The sequence below is a fragment of the Chiloscyllium plagiosum genome, unplaced genomic scaffold, assembly GCF_004010195.1.
Source record: "Chiloscyllium plagiosum isolate BGI_BamShark_2017 unplaced genomic scaffold, ASM401019v2 scaf_5285, whole genome shotgun sequence".
Classification (NCBI taxonomy): Eukaryota; Metazoa; Chordata; class Chondrichthyes; order Orectolobiformes; family Hemiscylliidae; genus Chiloscyllium; species Chiloscyllium plagiosum.
The window spans coordinates 29012-39985 of NW_025214926.1; positions in this window are offsets into that span (position 1 = coordinate 29012).

The following is a 10974-nucleotide window of genomic DNA, read 5'->3' on the forward strand; positions in this document are numbered from 1 at the left end:
CAGCTCTTATACTCAATATCCCTTCCAATGAAGGCAAGCATACTATATGCCTTCTTGACCACTCTATCCACCTGTACAGCAACCTTCAAGGTACAGTGGACTTGAACTCCCAGATCTCTCTGCTCATCAACTTTTCCGAAGGCTTTTCCGTTTACATTATAGTTTACTCTAGAATTAGACTTCCCGAAATGCATCACCTCACATTTGCCTGGATTGAATGCCATCTGCCACTTTTCCGCCCAACTCTCCAGTCTATCCATATTCTCCTCTATTCTTTGATAGTCCGTATGCTTTCTGCTTCTCCACCAATCTTTGTGTCATCTACAAACTTGCTGATCATACCAACAGTGCCCTCTTCCAGATCATTTATGTATATCACAAACAGCAGCGGCCCCAGCACTGATCCCTGTGGAACACCACTGGTCACCTTTCTCCATTTCAAGAAACTCCCTTCAACTACTACTGTCTGTCTCCTGTTGCTCAACCAGTTCTTTATCCACCTAGCTCGAGCACCACGTGACTTCACTTTCTTTATTAGTCTAACGTGGGGAACCTTCTCAAACGCCTTACTAAAGTCCATGTATATGACATCTACAGCCCTTTCTTCATCTATCAACTGGTCACTTCCTTAAAGAACACTATTAAATTGGTAAGGCACGATCTCCCCCGCACAAAACCATGTTGTCTATCACTGATAAGCCCATTATTTTCCAAATATAAATAGACTTTATCCTTCAGTACCTTTTCCAGCAACTTTCCCACCAGTGAAGTCAAGCTCACTGGTCTGTAGTTACCCGGAATATCCCTACTACCCTTCTTGTACAGGGGACAATACGAGCAAATGTCAAGTCCTCCAGCACCTCACCTGTGTTTAAGGATGCTACAAAGATATCTGTCAGGGGACCAGCTATTTCCTCTCTCACCTCCCTCAGCAACCTGGGAAAGATTCCATCCGCTCCTGGGGATTTGTCCAACTTAATATCCTTTCGCTTACCTAACACATCTTCTTCCCTTATGTCGACGTGACCCAGAGTAAACAAACGTCTATCTCTAATCTCAGCATTCAACAGCTCCCGTTCCTCAGTGAACACTGATGCATTTAATCATTGAAAATCTCACCCATTCTCTCAGATTCGACACACCACCTTCCTTTCTTATCTTTTAGTGGACTAACCCACTTGCTTCTTATATAAGGATAAAAAGCCTTAGGATTCTCCTTAATTCTGCTCACTAAAGTTATTTCATGACTCCTTTTAGTCCATTTGATTACTTGTTTAAGATTGGTCTTATTCTTCCAATTTTCCTCCAGGGCAGATTCTGTTCTTCGCTGCCTGGACTTTATGTACGCTTCCCTTTTCCTCTTGGCTAGTTGTATGATTTCTCCTGTCATCCACGGTTCACAAATCTTGCCTTTCCTACCCCTTGCTTTCAGCGGGACATACCTATCCTGCACTATCTTTAACCTATCTTTGAAAGCCTCCCACATCTCAAATGTGGACTTCCCTTCAAATAGCTGCACCTCTTGGCTAGTTGTATGATTTCTCCTGTCATCCATGGTTCACAAATCTTGCCTTTCCTATCCCTTGCTTTCAGCGGGACATACTTATCCTGCACTATCTTTAACCTATCTTTGAAAGCCTCCCACATCTCAAATGTGGACTTCCCTTCAAATAGCTGCATCCAATCCACATTTCCGAGCTCCTGCCTAATTTTGATATAATTGGCCTTGGCCCAGTTTAGTACTCGTCCCTTTGAACCACTCTCTTCTCTATCTACGAGTATTCTAAAACGTACGCAAGTGTGGTCACTGTTCCCAAAGAAATCCCCCACTGCAACCTTTACTACCTGTCCCGGCACATTCCCCTTCCCTGGTCGAGCTATTGACATACTGCTCTAGAAAACTCTCCTGGATGTTTCTTACAAATTCTACCCCATCCTGACCTCTGACACTAAGTGTATCCCAGTCAATGTTGGGAAAATTAAAATCTTCCATCACCACCATCCTGTTGCCTCTGCATTTTTCCATATTCTGTTTACCTATTTGTTCTCCTACCTCTCGCTCACTGTTGGGAGGGCTGTAGTACAGCCCCAACAATGTAACTGCATCCTTCTGATTTCTCAGCTCTACCCATAATGCCTCACTGCTCAAGCCCTCCATAGTGTCCTCCTTTAGCACAGCCGTGATATCGTCCCTGACCAACAATGCAACTCCTCACCCCCTTTTACTTCCCTCCCTGTCCTGTCTGAAGTGTCTATATCCTGGAACATTTAGTTGCCAATCATGCCCTTCCTTCAACCAATTCTCTGTGATCACAATAACGTTATAGTCCCAGCCTCCAATCCAAGCCCTACATTCATATGCCTTACTCACTGTACGCCTTGTATATGCACTTCAAGCCACCAGTTCTTTTGCATTAATCTGCTCTCTGTCTACTCTTCCTGGTTTCCAGCCCGGCCATATCAGTTTAAAATCTCCCAGATAGAATACCATGTGGGAAAGTGTGGGATTATGCACTTTGGTAGGAGGAATAGAGGCGCAGACTATTTTCTGAATGAGGAAAGGCTTCGGAATTCTGAACACAAAGGGACTTGGGAGTCCTAGTTCAGGGTTCTCTTAAGGGTAACATTCAGGTTCAATTGTCAGTTAGTGTGGGAGAAAGATCTACCCCCCAACTACCCAGCCACAGCACGGCCACATAAAAAACAGAGTCAGGCCTGCGAAACACAGAGATCAAGCCTGTTAACACACACAGAACACACGCACAATGCCCCATTCTTGGCCAAACAGGCTAACAGAGAAACCAGACATGGCCAAGCTCCTCCCAGAGCAGAGAACCACTTCCCAAACAGCCTTCACAGTTAGCTCCCAGCTGGATTAGCACTGCAGTCCCAATACCGTAAGGACAGGCTCGCTACCTGCGTAGTACCCTGATAAAGCCTGCCTGCATCTTCCACTCAGGGAAGAGCATTCTGGCCAGCTGTGCAGAGAATCAGTTCTGTGTCAGCCTGGTCAATTTCTCTTTATTTAAATAAACCGCTTGTCAATTTCACCATGATCTTTGTTAATGGCCTCTGATTCATTAGGCTCAATTTCTCTGACAGTTTGGCGTTAGTCGGCAGGCCCTTTATGTCAACAAGGTAAGTGAACCTGACATTTTAAAACTGTGCCCAATTCAGAGGAGGAACCACTATTCAAGTCTACTGCAGCAGCATTTCAGCACCTGAACTGGTTTACCCTGCTCGAACAGTGGCCACTGAGTTACCAAATGTTACCCAAATGACGCCCATTTTGGAAGAGTAGCCATGTGCCTGATCCAACGAGGGGAAAGACGGACTGACAGGGGCACCCGGCCAGACAGAAGGAAAGACCGCCCATTACATTCTTGTTTAAAAAATGGAAAGATCGGGGAAACAGACGGGCACAGTAGCTGCTGGTCTGTTTGTGGTTTTTTACAGCATGCTTGGGGTTTTCAAATGTTTGTTTTGTGGTTTGGAAGCATTTGTCGGTGGTTTATCATTCCATGCCTGAATGGTTTTACGAGTATTCCTCTGCCTTGTGCCTGGAGACTGTGCTAATCCAGTAGCCAAGAGGCTGTTGACATTGTGGTCAGTCATGAACGTGTCCTGCGCTCGATTGTTAATTTATCTGGCGGTGACTGAGAGCTGGGCTGGCTGAAGGTAGGTGCATTCGCTGAATTCCTCAAAACCCACGACCACAGCCTGCAGCTCGACTCAGAAGCTGTCTTCCACCTTGGGAACATAAAAGCCCACCCGCTGCCGGGAGATGCCACCCGCAGGCAGGTTGCTCCGCAGCAGTATGAGGACAACGGGTCACAGCCACCAACTACAGAAAAAAGAAAAGGCACAGCAAATATGTTAGCTTCAAGACAAAGGTAGGAGATCCTCCAGTAACAACTGGGTCCCCAGCAGGTACACTGCTCAGGGAAACAGGGCACAGCCGATACATCATCCCCTTCCCTGGGGACCTGTGCACCTTGATATCCGGCAGACCCAGTGCTCAGGGAAACAGTGCACAGCCGATACGTTATCCCCTTCCCTGGCAACTGTACACCTGGGTCCCCGGCAGGTACAGTGCTCAGGGAAACAGGGCACAGCCGATACGACATCCCCTTCCCTGGGGACCTGTACACCATGTTCTCCAGCAGGTACAGTGCTCAGGAAACAGGGCACACCCCACAACGTTATCCCCTTCCCTGGGGACATGTACACCTGGGTCCCCAGCAGGTACAGTGCTCAGGGAAACAGGGCACAGCCGAAACGATATACCCTTCCCTGAGGACCTGTACACCTGGGTCCCCAGTAGGTACAGTTTTCAGACAAACAGGGCACAGCCGATACATCATCCCCTTCCCTGGGGACCTGTACACCTTGATATCCGGCAGACCCAGTGCTCAGGGAAACAGGGCACAGCCGATACATTATCCCCTCCCCTGGGGACCTGTCCACCTGGGTCCCCAGCAGGTACATTGCTCAGGGAAACTGGGCACTTCCGATACGTTATCCCCTTCCCTGGGGACCTGTGCATCTTGTTCCCCGGCAGACCCAGTGCTCAGGGAAACAGGGCACAGCTGATACATTATCCACTTACCTGGGGAACTGTACAACTGGGTCCCCGGCAGATACAGTGCTCAGGGAAACAGGGCACAGCCAATACATTAACCCCTTCCCTGGGGACGTGTGCACCTTTTTCCCCAGCTGACCCAGTGCTCAGGGAAACAGGGCACAGCCGATACGTTATCCCCTTCCCTGGCAACCTGTACACCTGGGTCCCCAGCAGGTACAGTGCTCAGGGAAACAGGGCACAGCCGATACATTATCCCCTTCCCTGGCAACCTGTACTCCTGGGTCCCCAGCAGGTACAGTGCTCAGGGAAACAGGGCACAGCCGATATGTTATCCCCTTCCCTGGGGAACTGTACACCTGTGTCCCCAGCAGGTACAGTGCTCAGGGAAACAGGGCACAGCCGATACATTATCCCCTTCCCTGGCAACCTACACACCTGGGTCCCCGGTAGGTACAGTGCTCAGGGAAACAGGGCACAACCGATACGATATCATCTTCTCTGGGGACCTGTACACCTGGGTCCCCGGCAGGTACAGTGCTCAGGGAAACTGGACACAGCCGATACGTTATCTCCTTACCTGGGGACCTGTACACCTGGGTCTCCAGCAGGTACAGTGCTCAGGCAATCAGGGCACAGCCGATAGGTTATCTCCTTCCCTGGGGACCAGTATACCATGTTCCCCAGCAGGTACAGTGCTCAGGGAAACAGGGCATACCCCACTACGTTATCCCCTTCCCTGGGGACCTGTACACCTCGGTCCCTGGTTGATACAGTGCTCAGGGAAATAGGGCACAGCCGATACGTTATACCCTTCCCTCGGGACCGATATAACTGGGCTATGGCAAACCCAGTGCTCAGGGAAACAGGGCACAGCCAACACGTTATCCCCTTCCCAGGGGACCCGTACACCTGGGTCCCTGGCAGACCTAGTGCCCAGGGAAACAGGGCACAGCCGATACGTTATCCCCTTACCTGGGGACCCGTGTACCTGGGTCCCCAGCTGGTACAGTGCTCAGGGAAACTGGGCACAGCCGATACGTTATCCCCTTCCCTGGGGATCAGTGCATCTTGTTCCCTGGCAGACCCAGTGCTCAGGGAAACAGGGCACAGCCGATAGATTATTCCCTTACCTGGGGAACTGTACACCTGGGTACCCAGCAGGTACAGTGCACAGGGAAACAGGGCACAGCCAAAAATTAACCCCTTCCCTGGGGACGTGGTGCACCTTTTTCCCCGGCAGACCCAGTGCTCAGGGAAACAGGGCACAGCCGATATGTTATCCCATTCCCTGGGGAACTGTACAACTGGATCCCCGGCAGGTACAGTGCTCAGGGAAACAGGGCACAGCCGATACGCTGTCCCCTTCCCTGGGGAACTGTACACCTGTGTCCCCAGCAGGTACAGTGCTCAGGGAAACAGGGCACAGTCGTTACGTTATCCCCTTCCCTGGGGAACCCTACACCTGGGTCCCCAGCAGGTACAATGCTCAGGGAAACAGGGCACAGCCGATACATTATCCCCTTCCCTGGGGAACTGTACACCTGGGTCCCCGGCAGGTACAGTGCTCAGGGAAACTGGGCACAGCCGATACATTATCCCCTTACCTGGGGAACTGTACAACTGTGTCCCCAGCACGTACAGTGCTCAGGGAAGCAGGGCACATCCGATACGTTATCCCCTTCCCTGGGGACCTGTTCACCTTGATCCCCAGCAGGTACAGTGCACAGGGAAACAGGAGAAAGTGAGGTCTGCAGATGCTGGAGATCAAAGTTGAAACTTTATTGCTGGAACAGCACAGCAGGTCAGGCAGCATCCAGGGAACAGGAGATTCGACGTTTCGGTCACAGGCCCTTCTTCAGGAATCAGGAATCAGTGAAACAGGGCACAGCCAATACATTATCCCCTTCTCTGGGGACCTGTGCACCTTTTTCCCCGGCAGACCCAGTGCTCAGGGAAACAGGGCACAGCTGATATGTTATCGCCTTCTCTGAGGTATTGTACACCTGAGTACCCAGCAGGTACACTGCTCAGGGAAACAGGGCACACCGATACGTTATCGCCTACTCTGGGCTATTGTACACCTGAGTACCCTGCAGGTACACTGCTCAGGCAAACAGGGCACAGCCGATACATTATCTCATTCCCTGGGGACCTGTACACTTTGTTCCCCAGCAGGTACAGTGCTCAGGGAAAGAGGGCACAGCCGATACGTTATTCCCTTCCCTCGAGACCGGTATACCTGGGCTATGGCAAACCCAGTGCTCAGGGAAACGGGGCACAGCGGATACGTTATCCCCTTCCCTGGGGACCCGTACACCTGGGTCCCCGGCAGATCCAGTGCCCATGGAAAAAGGGCACAGCGGATACATTATCCTCTACCCTGGGGACCCGTGCACCTGGGTCCCCAGTAGGTACAATGCTCAGGGAAACTGGGCACAGCCGATACGTTATCCCCTTCCCTGGGGAACTGTACACCTAGGACCCCGGTAGGAATAGTGCTCAGGGAAACAGGGCACAGCCGATACATTATCCCCTTACCTGGGGAACTGTACACCTGGGTACGTAGCAGGTACAGTGCACAAGGAAACAGGGCACTGCCAATACATTATCCCCCTTCCTGGGGACCTGTGCTCCTTGTTCCACGGCAGGCCCAATGCTCAGGGAAACAGGGCACAGTCGATACGTTATCCCCTTCCCTGGGGAACCCTACACCTGGGTCCCAGGCAGATACAATGCTCAGGGAAACAGGGCACAGCCGATACATTATCCCCTTACTGGGGAACTGTACACGTGTGTCCCCAGCAGGTACAGTGCTCAGGGAAACAGGGCACAGCCAATACATTAACCCCTTCCCTGGGGAACTGTACAACTGGGTCCCCAGCAGGTACAGTGCTCAGGGAAACAGGGCACAGCCGATACATTATCCACTTACCTGGGGAACTGTACACCTAGTCCCCAGCAGGTACAGTGCACAGGGAAACAGGGCACAGCCAATACATTAACCCCTTCCCTGGGGACGTGTGCACCTTTTTCCCCGGCACACCCAGTGCACAGGGAAACAGGCCCAGCCGATATGTTATCCCCTTCCCTGGGGAACTGTACAACTGGGTCCCCGGCAGGTACAGTGCTCAGGGAAACAGGGCACAGTCGATACGTTATCCCCTTCCCTGGGGAACCCTACACCTGGGTCCCCGGCAGGTACAATGCTCAGGGAAACAGGGCACAGCCGATACATTATCCCCTTCCCTGGGGAACTGTACACTTGGGTCCCCGGCAGGTACAGTGCTCAGGGAAACTGGGCACAGCCGATACATTATCCCCTTACTGGGGAACTGTACACCTGTGTACCCAGCAGGTACAGTGCTCAGGGAAACAGGGCAATGCTGATACATTATCCCGTTCCCTGGGGACCTGTTCACCTGGGTCCCCGGCAGGTACAGTGAACAAGGAAACAGGGCACAGCCAATACATTACCCCCTTCCCTGGGGGCCTGTGCACCTGTGTCCCCAGCAGGTACAGTGCACAGGGAAACAGGGCACAGCCAATACATTAACCCCTTCCCTGAGGACGTGTGCACCTTTTTCCCCGGCAGACCCAGTGCTCAGGGAAACAGGGCAGAGCCAATACATTATCCCCTTCCCTGGGGACCTGTGCACCTTTTTCCCCGGCAGACCCAGTGCTCAGGGAAGCAGGGCACAGCTGATATGTTATCGCCTTCTCTGAGGTATTGTACACCTGAGTACCCAGCAGGTACACTGCTCAGGGAAACAGGGCACAGCCGATACGTTATCGCCTACTCTGGGCTATTGTACACCTGAGTACCCTGCAGGTACACTGCTCAGGGAAACAGGGCACACCGATACGTTATCGCCTACTCTGGGCTATTGTACACCTGAGTACCCGGCAGGTACACTGCTCAGGCAAACAGGGCACAGCCGATACATTATCTCCTTCCCTGGGGACCTGTACACTTTGTTCCCCAGCACGTACAGAGATCAGGGAAAGAGGGCACAGCCGATACCTTATCCCCTTCCCTGGGGACCCGTACACCTGGGTCCCAGCACGTACAGTGCTCAGGGAAAGAGGGCACAGCCAATACGTTATTCCCTTCCCTCGAGACCGGTATACCTGGGCTATGGCAAACCCAGTGCTCAGGGAAACGGGGCACAGCGGATACGTTATCCCCTTCCCTGGGGACCCGTACACCTGGGTCCCCGGCAGACCCAGTGCCCATGAAACAGGGCACAGCGGATACGTTATCCTCTACCCTGGGGACCCGTGCACCTGGGTCCCCAGTTAGTACAGTGCTCAGGGAAACTGGGCACAGCCGATACATTATCCCCTTCCCTGGGGAACTGTACACCTAGGTCCCCGGTAGGTACAGTACTCAGGGAGACAGGGCACAGCCGATACATTATCCCCTTACCTGGGGAACTGTACACCTGGGTACGTAGCAGGTACAGTGCACAAGGAAACAGGGCACTGCCAATACATTATCCCCTTTCCTGGGGACCTGTGCTCTTTGTTCCCCGGCAGGCCCAATGCTCAGGGAAACAGGGCACAGCCGATACGTTATCGCCTTCCCTGGGGACCTGTGACCTTGTTCCCCAGCAGGTACAGTGCTCAGGCAAACAGGGCACAGCCGATACAATATCCCCTTCCCTGGGGACCTGTGCACCTTGTTCCCCAGCAGGTACAGAGATCAGGGAAACAGGGCACAGCCGATACGTTATCCCATTCCCTGGGAACCTGTGCAGCTGGGTCCCCGGCAGACCCAGTGCTCAGGGAAACAGGGCACACCCGCTACGTTATCCCCTTCCCTGGGGACCTGTACACCTCGGTCCCCTGCTGATACAGTGCTCAGTGAAAGAGGGCACAGCCGATACATTATTCCCTTCCCTCGGGACCGGTATACCTGGGCTATGGCAAACCCAGTGCTTGGTGAAACAGGGCACAGCCGATACGTTATCCCCTTCCCTGGGGACCCGTGCACCTGGGTCTCCAGCAGGAACAGTGCTCAGGGAAACAGGGCACAGCCGATACGTTATCCCATTCCCTGGGGACCAATGCATCTTGTTCCCTGGCAGACCCAGTGCTCAGGGAAACAGGGCACAACCGATACATTATCCCCTTCCCTGGGGACCTGTACACCTGGGTCCCCAGCAGGTACAGTGCTCAGGGAAACTGGCACAGCCGATACGTTATCCCCTTCCCTGGGGACCAGTGCATCTAGTTCCCTGGCAGCCCCAGTGCTCAGGGAAACAGGGCACAGCCGATACATTATCCCCTTCCCTGGGGACCTGTACACCTGGGTCCCCAGCAGGTACATTGCTCAGGGAAACAGGGCACAGCCGATATGTTATCTCCATCCCTGGTAACCTGTACATCTTGTTCCCCAGCAGGTACAGAGATCAGGGAAGCAGGGCACAGCCGATACGTTATCCCCTTCCCTGGGGAATCCTACACCTGGGTCCCCGGCAGGTACAATGCTCAGGGAAACAGGTCACAGCCGATACATTATCCCCTTCCCTGGGGAACTGTACACCTGGGTCCCCGGCAGATACAGTGCTCAGGGAAACTGGGCACAGCCGATACATTATCCCCTTACTGGGGAACTGTACACTTGTGTCCCCAGCAGGTACAGTGCTCCGGGAAACAGGACACAGCCGATACATTATCCCCTTCCCTGGGGAACTGTACACCTGTGTCTCCAGCAGGTACAGTGCTCCGAGAAACAGGGCACAGCCGATACATTATCCCCTTCCCTGGGGACCTGTACACCTGGGTCCCCAGCAGGTACATTGCTCAGGGAAACAGGGCACAGCCGATACGTTATCTCCATCCCTGGTAACCTGTACATCTTGTTCCCCAGCCGGTACAGAGATCAGGGAAACAGGGCACAGCCGATATGTTATCCCCTTCCCTGGGGACCTGTAAACCTGGGTCCCCAGCAGGTACAGTGCTCAGGTAAACAGGGCACAGCCGATAGGTTATCTGCTTCCTTGGGGACCTGTACACCTGCGTCCCTGGCAGACCCAGTGCTCAGGGAAACAGGGCACATCCACTACGTTATCCCCCTTCCCTGGGGACCTGTAGACCTCGTTCCCCGGCTGATACAGTGCTCAGGGAAATAAGGCACAGCCGATACGTTATTCCCTTCCCTCGGGACCGGTGTACCTGGGCTATGGCAAACCCAGTGCTCAGGGAAACAGGGCACAGCCAATACGTTATCCCCTTTCCTGGGGAACTGTACACCTGTGTCCCCAGCAGGTACAGCGCTCAGGGAAACAGGGCACAGCCGATACATTATCCCCTTCCCTGGGGACCAGTGCATCTAGTTCCCTGGCAGCCCCAGTGCTCAGTGAAACAGGGCACAGCCAATACATTAT